At 39.6% G+C, this 8010-nt stretch overlaps 1 protein-coding gene across 2 annotated transcripts in view; it reads left to right on the top strand.

Annotated features, from left to right (window-relative positions):
* LOC149250395 (CASP-like protein 5A1) overlaps positions 1-8010 on the top strand; it is a 113144-nt gene that overhangs the window by 30082 nt on the left and 75052 nt on the right. The window lies entirely within an intron of this gene.

Below are 8010 nucleotides of genomic sequence, written 5' to 3'. Positions count from 1 at the left end.
ATTTTCCATCTTTTTTGGCCCTTTTTCTTTTGTCCATAATCTTCATCATCATCTTCCTCTTCCTCTTCCTCAGCTACCTCTTCTGCTACTTTATCCTCTTCTTCTTCTTCTTCACCTCCTGAAGAGTCATTATCATTCTCATTTTCCCCTTTCATATCATCTTCCTTCTTATTGCTCGTTTTTGCAACATGAATATCCAACAAATCACACAAGTTCAACAAGTTTTCCTTATTATCTTTTTCAAGTTTTTCCTTGACTTTACCCTTACTCTTTTCCTCATTGTCACCCCACACATAACCTAAAAACTGCAAGATGTTATTTTTTAAATGAAAAGCTTTTCCACGCTTCCCATGAAGAACCGCATGAAGAAGTCTCATGTTTTCATCAGCTCTACTCCTTTTGGATAGTTTGTATACCACATTTGGGATGTCTTTATGCAGCATCCCTCTGCCCTTTTCAATGGTGAACTCTTTAACGTTTTCCTTTTCATTTGACGCAACGAAGCGCTCGATCGTCCTTCTTTCTCTGGAGGGATGATCTAGAGTAGGAGTAGAAAGCTCCCTGATTTTCTGTTTCTTTGATTCTTTTGGTGTTTCTTCTTGTCTTTGTTTACTCTCTCTTTCATCTTCAACCGCTTTAGATTTCTTCGCATCGGTTGAAACACGTTCCCTACCTCGTTTCTTCGGCACCTTTCCTTCGCTCTTTTCATCTGCCTTTATTTTCTCTTCGCCACCATCCCCAAGACTCGTATCTTCGTCATTTCTTTCATCTTTTTTATTATTGATTTCTTTTGGAAATTCTTTAACTTTTGCAAATGATTTTTCTATATGCTGAAATGCTTCTTGAATTTCATTAAACTGCTCAACACATTCAGGACGTGAATGTAATGGCACATTGTGCAACAAACAACATTCAAAGACCTACATGATTATATCGCGTGCCATGCTCTGATACCACTGTAGCATAAAAACTATGCTGAAGCACCAAAACTGATAGCTTGAAAACTTAATATGTTAAAATACACATAGGTATTTGTAATAATAATTTATTAAAATATGAAATTGTATAAGATGATTTGTCTATTACAATGAGGCCCTGCTTTTATATCTCAGCAGGCGACCTTTCATGATCGGTTATGTCTTTTAGACATGCTTGTTCACTTAATTAATGACTTATTTAACCTAACCAATATTTAATTATTTAATATTTATATTTATTTTATTTATTTAATTGTTATGAATTATATTCATAACTTCAAGCCATAGAAGGCTTTCTTCCACCTGCATACATGAGATTCCCGATGAATCTCAAACCCCTTGGGTTGTTGCAAGCCTGTGAACTTGCTACATGAGGGGAATGGTCTCCTTGTAAGATTTTCCTTCGGTACATCTCAAACATGTACCTTCATGCTTCTTTTGATTTTAGGCATCCCAGTCACCATCTGACTCGTATCGGGTAGGGCCCCATAATAGACCTCTGGTGCTAGATGTGTCAATTGACATGGTCCCCAATGGACCATCCTGCAACTTGATACAAATTGCCAACCCTGAACCCATGAGTAAAAGCATCTTTGAAAATTTTATTTTCAAACACGTACCTTTCCATTGATGAATGCCACCACCCTGAAACCTTTGACTTCCATTGCCGAAATGGACACTAGGTTCTTCTTGCGGTCAGGTACATAAAAGAGATCCTTGTAAATGAATCGAGTTACCCTTATTCAATTGAGGGGCAACATTCCCTACACCCTTTCGGGGATAGGTGGCATCGACTCCAAGTATAATCCCACAGTTGTTTATATCTCTACCAAATTCGAGAGAGCACCCTTATATCCGATGAGGTGCCTTGAAGCACTACAATCAATAAGCCAGATTCCCAAAGAATCTGAAGGAGAGGGCCAATATAATATAACACTTCTTTATATTTTCATAAACAACATTTGATTCTTCATACTTGGGGTTCCTTGCTTTCTCTGAAGAGTTGGTCGTTTCCTTGATAACCTGCATTACCTGTCATTCCTCTGATCATTGAAGATGTCCCTGGAATGATTGTTATCATCATCAAGTGATGTTTCCCTACCTCAGATACTCCTTCGCATAATGGCCAAACTTATGACAACCAAGGCATTTGCCTTTCCTTCCACCCTTAGATCCGGACTTCCCATTGAAGTGATCTTTGGGTAGGCTATTAAAAACTTCCGCTGCGCCATTTTGATAATATTCTCTGCTTCGACTTCACCCTTGGTGAATTTGAAGAGGGATGAGGAATCCACTGATCTTTTTGTTCTTTCCTAACTGTCTTCGGTGATTGCTCTTTCACTCTTGCTTGGGCTTTGCCTTCACCTCAGCTTTGATACCATGTTAAAATTTAGGTATGTTCTATTCTAGAGCAATTTATTTCATTTTTCACAGTTAGCTCAATATCTTTTCCAGATTAGCAATCACATTATCATTAAAGTAAACTACAGATAGAACATAAATATAAATCGCAGAAGACAAGCCAAGACAAGAGGACACAAGATGTGGCGCTAGCCAGGGACAAACCCCAATGTGGGGAAACCCTTGATCAATTCTTCTTATCTGTTCTTCAATAGTTCAATAGAGAGAGAGAGAGAGAGAGAGTGCATTTACAACTGAAGTCAACACTTTGACTTATCTAGATGAGAGCATAGATCATTTCTAAGAAGATGTAACATGAGATCAGTTGAAGACATGCTACTTCAACTGATTCTCCAAGGTGACTCCTTCACCTATCATCGTGCTGCATCTTGTCATCATGCTGCACCTCACCGTGCTGCACCATGTGCACCTAATGCTGTACTGCTGTCCCATGTGTCATGATTGAACCATGTTGTCCATGTTAGCTGTCCCATTGCTTGCTTGCTGTCCCTTGCATGCTTGCTGTACCATTGCATGCTTCGTGTACTCGCTGCGAAGTACCATACAACTGTCCCAATGTTAGTTTGCTGTCCCTTGCATGCTTGCTATACCATTGCATGCTTGATGTACCATTGCATGCTTGGTGTACTTGTTGCTAAGTACCATATAGCTGTCCTAATGTTAGTTTGTTGTCCCTTGCATGTTGCTATACCATTGCATGCTTGGTGTACTTGCTGCTAAGTACCATGTAGCTGTCCCAATGTTAGTTTACTGTCCCTTGCATGTTGCTGTACCATTGTGATATACTTGTAGCACCATGAACTTGCTATATCATACTGCTGCACCTCACCATTGTGTTGCCCCTCATTATGCTATGATACACTTCTTCATTATACCCATCATGCTGCAGCATTCATCAACATGCTGCTGCAATATATCATCATCATCATTGCTGCTTCCATCATCATGTTGCTTCAATGTATCATCATCATTGCTGCTTCCATCATCATGCTTCTTCAATGCGTCATCACTGTTTTGGGGCTTCTCTGTTTGCTGCATTGCATGATTGGTTAGGCATTCTAACAGCAGTCCTAACATCCTTCAAAATGTGGCCATAATAGCCCTCCACAACTATGACTTCCTTTCTAGGAGGCGAGGAAAGCCTTGGCTGCAATGCTTGGCTGTTCCAACCCCTATTCCACCCTTAGACCTCCTCTTATCTACTGCAGCTTGCTACATCAAGCTGTCCCTTAGCTGTGGCAACCCTTCTAAGGGATATTCCTTCACCTAACCACCCAAAAACATTCCCCCTGCCTCTCAACCTCAAGATATGGGCTGCGACCCTCTTCAACAGCTCCTTGGCCTCCTAGAATAGCCTCCTAACTCCTCACTGTTCTCTTCTAGGCTTGCTGCGGCTAGGGTATATTCATACCACCCTTAGGACAACGTATAGGCTTCCTTTTGATAGCGTCTTAAGGTCTCTCCTTAGACCCTTCATGACTGCATATTATACTTCTTCATAGGGCAGTGTAGGGCTTCTCCATAGGGTTGCGTTAGGGCTTCTCCATAGGGCCTCTCCATAGGCTGCGTTAGGGCTTCTCCATAGGGTAGCGTAGGGCCTCTCCATAGGGTTGCGTTAGGGCTTCTCCATTGGGCAGTGTAGGGCCTCTCCATAGGGCTGCGTTAGGGCTTCTCCATAGGGCAGCGTAGGGCCTCTCCATAGGGTTGCGTTAGGGCTTCTCCATAGGGCAGCGTAGGGCCTAGGGCACTCCCTCTAGATTAGGGCAACATTATCCCTTAGGATCTCTCCTCCTACTAAAACCCAAAGACAAGTAGAGAGGAAGAGATCCCAAGTGTGTGTTGAAATGACTTGAAGGCCACCTCTATTCATACTAAAATGTTGAGCACAAGTGGCATTTATTTGGTTGCTGGCCGCCTTTGACGCATAGTCCCATAACACTAATAAATTCATATCTCCATGAATATTTATTGGAATCGGATGATCTTTAGATCAATCCTACACCTCTCGATGAGAGGGATCCAAGAAAAATATCAGCTACGATTAATAAGATGAACCACATGGAGTTTGGCCCTAGTTGCCAATTTTAACATATTCATATGTCAATGAAGATAGAATGACATCCATAGTACATTAATGATTAATCATTCAAGCATCAACCATCTAGAATCTAGTTTCTATCGATTACAAAGATACAAATTTTCAAGCCATAAAATAGAAAGTAGGTCATTAACTTATGGAATTAAATAGGTTATCTAGTGATCGTCAACAATAAATTGACACCATCATCTCAAAGCTTTTATGTCCCTGATGATGGGTGGAGTGTCCACCCAAAAAGTCAAACAAACTAAATTTGCAAGCACAGTTCTTTTCCTAGAATTCTTCTTACAACAATGACATGAACAAATTGTTATGTTTACAAAGTAGGCCATCTACACATTGAATTATGAAGTTCGAAAGGACCAAAACAATAAACTAAGCTAGTTGCTAAAAACCTTACTACAGAAGAAGTGTTAGCCAATTGTGAAAGCACCTGTGTTGCCAAATGTTGTAGCTGTGGGGTAGCATTGCCATGCATGTTCCACCAATCCATGGCAAGCAATGTTTCACCATTGCTTATATGGAGATCTTCATCATTAGTATCATCCTTCATTCTTCTCTTCTTGTTTAGCCTTTGCCTCTACCTTGACTCTCTAGGGAGATCAGTGGACACACTCAGTTTTGATGAAACCACCTTATCCAAACCTTAAAATTTGGTATAAAAAGCTTAACATGCATGATCAATGATTTTGGTTTGAGTGAGGGTACATTTCTGCCAAGGCCATGACAAAGAAGTTCAACAATCAACCCCACCGACACTAGGGTACATATATGGATTGGTGCTCTTTTAAATGCTAATCACATACACTCATATGTGACATAATCCAATGAAATGCTGCAATCCCTTTCATCCTAAAATCGTGAAAATTGTAGATTATATTGAATTTTGAACGAGAGATGAAATTTTATTTTGTCCATATCAAGTCTGATGAAGTAGGACCAACTCTCAAACATCTTAATGGTCATGTTCAAAATTTAAGTAAAAGGCAAACTTTTACTTTAAGAATTTAACATTACCATTAGGGAGCGTCTAGGGAGTGTATAGGGAGCATCCAGGGAGCATGCTCCTTGGATTTGGGAGGATCCTTGGGAGCGCACCGCTCCCAAATTGGCAATGAGTGTGCCCAAAAATTTCGTAGCGCGCTTGCGTTGGGAGCGCAGTTCCAAGGCTAAGTGGGAGGGGGGGGGCGCTTCTTGCAACATTGGTCTAAATTGTCTAATATTATTAAATGTAATAAAGATCTATAATTTCACATGGCCCAACATACTTTTACTATCATCAGACTGCTCTTCAAGGGTTAACCTCTACTGGTCAAATTTTTGAAACATCAACTTTGTTAAAAATAGCAATATCATTAAGTCTGCGTTTAATGAGATGCTATTACACATTTTAGAGTTTGTAATGAATTGTTTTATGCAATGTTAGTTAGTAAGATGGAAAGTTCCTTGTGAGAAATGTTATCACTCTGTGACTTCCCTAGGCTGAGAAAGGAATCCCAGAGGTAACCACAAACTGCTTTAGGGCATAATCTAGCCCTTCTAGCCTAGAGAGGGCTCTCTCACTCGGGGCACTGAAACAAATAGGATATTAGGCTAGGTAATAAGCTCAAAAGAGTTTTATTTTTAGAGGTTTGTTGATGAGAAAAGGGGCAGATCCATTGGGCATGGAGTCATGTCAAATCAGATTTTGTCCAGTGAGATGATGGAAAAATAGAGGGTTTCTCCACAGGGGCAAGGTAGGCAACTTTGGTGGTGGATTTAGATCGAATTGCAGTGGAAGGTGAATGTAGAAAGGGTGAAAGACAAGCACATTAGAGCATCAAATCATGGATGAATTCTAAAGTGCTGCTTTAAGTTGAAAATATTGATAACTTGGCAAACTAAAACAAAGCATTCATTTAAGATGAATTCTGAAATAATCATTTGGTTTTCCAAGCAAGAAGATGCACATAAAAGAGATGTAAACACATAGATAACTTACAAGACCAAAGGAGCACAAAACCACCAAAATTCTGACTCATGAATCCCTGCAAATTCCACCTCTGTATTTCGTTCATTCTGTTATCACTCAGGGTTTTCCCAAAAGTTGTAAGAAAGGGAACACTGCCGAGGTAACCACAGACCAATCTTTTAGATACATAATCTAGCCAATCTGTATCCATAGAGGGCTCTCTCTTTATGATTTAGCTTTGTTTTTTGAAAGGTATTAGGTTAGTTACTAAGTTCAAGGGTTTTGTTTTGGGCTTGGGTGGTGAGATTTAATAGAGCAGTGAGGTAAAACAGAACAGTTCAATCCATTGGGCATGATGGATTCAAAGAAATAGGCTTTCTGGATTTGGTTTCTTAACAGAGGATGGCTTCACAGAGCAAAGTAGTCAAACAGGGAACAAATGAAGGATTGAAAGCAGATGGAATGGGTTCAAATGGGTGAAGGGTAGTTAAGAATCCTTCAACATATTGAAAGAGGGAAAATGGATGATTACTGATAAGGAGCAGTGAAGAATTCCTTAGCAAATAAACAACATGAAGGAATCAGGAAACAGGAGCAACTAAGAATTCACTGTTTATTATAATTCGGAAGAAAACATAGAGAATAATAAAGACTGAATATAGAGTGCAGTTAAGCAAATTCTGAAATTAACTTTTTTCTTTATCATTCAGATTATGAAACACAGATGATATATTAAACCAGAAAACTGTAAAACACAAGATATAGGGGACTTATTGATTTGGAGTTTGATTCAAGAATTCTGTGACAAGTCCTTTGCTTCAATTCTTCATCCAGTATGGCCAGACAACAGTTGGTTCCAACAACTTTGTATTTTAAAATATTCAGTATTACAACACAGTCTAAGAAACTTACCACAGACCTCTTCACTACTCTAATGAAGGGGGTATATATACAACAAAAATATGTACAAGAGATATTTCATCACAATTGTGGGATAATATCTAGTTTTAACCTAAAATAGTTTACAATTAACATAGAGGCGGCTAGAGAAAGATAACTGATGTTTGTGCTGGAGGTAGGCCTTTAGGGTTCGGCTTGTAGCTATTCTGTAGTAACTCTGCGCCGACTGTCTGTCTTAACTGTGTATTTAATTCTGATCTGCCCTCTTTAATTATTCTTTGCTACTTTTAATTCCACTCTGACATTCTTCAATTCTGATTTAATACACTTTAATGCTTGAACTGATACTCTTTGACTTGTTTCGATGCTCTTTAATGCTGAACCGACCCCGGCTCGCCGCTGTCTGGCAAAATAGAACTGCAAATGTGTCTCCTCATTGCCTTTCCCTTGGCCATTGATGTTTCTGAAGGTCAACTGGCTAGGGTAATAAAATATCCCTGTATATCTCTGTATTTCTTTCCTCTGTGAGCTCGGAAGTCCCTCAGTTTGATTTCAACTGTGTTTTGAAGAGGAAGAAGTTATAAAATGGTGGGTCGGCAGAGTCTGCGAGCCTGTTGATGGAGCTTTTTGTGGTTAGGAGGCGGTCTGAAACTAACACATTT

Source organism: Pinus tabuliformis, chromosome 7 (assembly GCF_031772625.1).
Source record: "Pinus tabuliformis cultivar Carrire ecotype Pingquan chromosome 7, CPIR1, whole genome shotgun sequence".
NCBI classification, from domain to species: Eukaryota; Viridiplantae; Streptophyta; class Pinopsida; order Pinales; family Pinaceae; genus Pinus; species Pinus tabuliformis.
The sequence above is the reverse complement of the archived record's forward strand: the minus strand, read 5'-3'. Positions and strand labels throughout refer to the sequence as shown.